Source organism: Arachis ipaensis, chromosome B10, assembly GCF_059453495.1.
Source record: "Arachis ipaensis isolate K30076 ecotype BB chromosome B10, ASM5945349v1, whole genome shotgun sequence".
Lineage (NCBI taxonomy): Eukaryota > Viridiplantae > Streptophyta > Magnoliopsida > Fabales > Fabaceae > Arachis > Arachis ipaensis.
In genome coordinates, this window is record NC_142435.1 from 91036085 (window position 1) to 91037433 (window position 1349).

General features: G+C 43.5%; 1 non-coding gene across 1 annotated transcript; it reads left to right on the plus strand.

Annotated features, from left to right (window-relative positions):
- The first annotated feature begins 501 nt into the window (after window positions 1–501).
- On the plus strand, window positions 502–605 carry LOC148580836 (small nucleolar RNA R71). The gene has a single exon (XR_015899343.1). It is a non-coding gene; the product is annotated as a small nucleolar RNA R71 (small nucleolar RNA).
- Window positions 606–1349: the final 744 nt, after the last annotated feature.

The following is a 1349-nucleotide window of genomic DNA, read 5'->3' on the forward strand; positions in this document are numbered from 1 at the left end:
TTGTTGTTGGAGTTGTAACATCTCTGGTCTTGGTTTTGATCTTACTCACTTCCCCACCCAAAGTTTGGGTGGTTTCTCCATCCAGGGTTGTAGGTCTTGGAGTATGGATCATAGTTTTTCCTTGGTGAATTCCCAATGTAGTTAGCTTGCTCCTGACTCCCCTCTGCTTCTTCATTCACTCCTTCTTGGATTGTTGATGAAGTGGAGATTGCTGCTACTTGGTTCATCTCCATCTTCTTGGTGAGGTCAGCCAGCTGCTAGGTAATGAGCTTGTTTTCGGCCAACAGAGCATCTACATTGTTTAGCTCCATTACTCCTCTTGTGTTCCCTCTTTCAGAAGCATAGAAGTAGTCGTTCTCTGCTACTGTTTCAATAACATCTATGGCTTCCTCAATGGTCTTTTTCTTGTTCAAAGATCCTCCAGATGAATGGTCTACGGCCTTCTTTGACTCATAAGAGAGCCCTTCATAGAAAATGTGCAGCTGCACCCATTCGTTGAACATGTCAGGTGGACACCTCCTTGTTAAGTCCTTGAACCTCTCCCATGCTTCATATAGAGTCTCACCATCTTGTTGCCTGAAAGTTTGAACCTCAGCTCTCAGCCTATTGATTCGTTGAGGAGGGTAAAATCTTGCTAAGAATTTGTTCACCACGTCTTCCCAAGTTGTCAAGCTTTCCCTTGGGAAAGATTCCAGCCATTTGGCTGCCTTGTCCCTGAGTGAGAATGGAAATAAAAGCAGCCTATAGGCGTCAGGATGAACACCATTAGACTTCACTGTGTCACATATTCTTAGGAAGGTGGTTAAATGTTGATTGGGGTCTTCTTGAACACTTCCTCCAAATGAACAGTTGTTCTGAACAAGGGTGATGAGCTGTGGTTTAAGTTCGAAGTTGTTGGCATGGATTGTTGGCTTTTGGATGCTACGTCCATAATTGCCTGGGTTTGGATTGATGTAAGAGCCCAAAACTCTTCTATCCTCCCCAGCATGATTTGCTCTACCTCCTCCCCCATGGTTGTGATCTTCTTCTTCATGATGGTTTTCCATGTTGTCTTCCATGTGTGTTTCAAAGAATTCCTCTTCTTCCTCAGCACCAACCACTTTCTTTCCTCTTGCCTCCCTCCTTAATCTAAGGAAGGTCCTCTCAGGTTCAGAATTGAAGGAAGTTGAAGCCCCGCTTCTTCTCCCTGTCATACAACCATCAAGTGCAAGCAAGAAAAGATAGATGCAGAAAGTATTTGTGTCAGAATTACTGTTAGTTGTGGGTGATGCAATATATCAAACAGTTAGTGGGTTAGCAAACAGAATTAAAAATAACAAAGAAGAACAAAAGAGTAGAGGGGGAAGGGA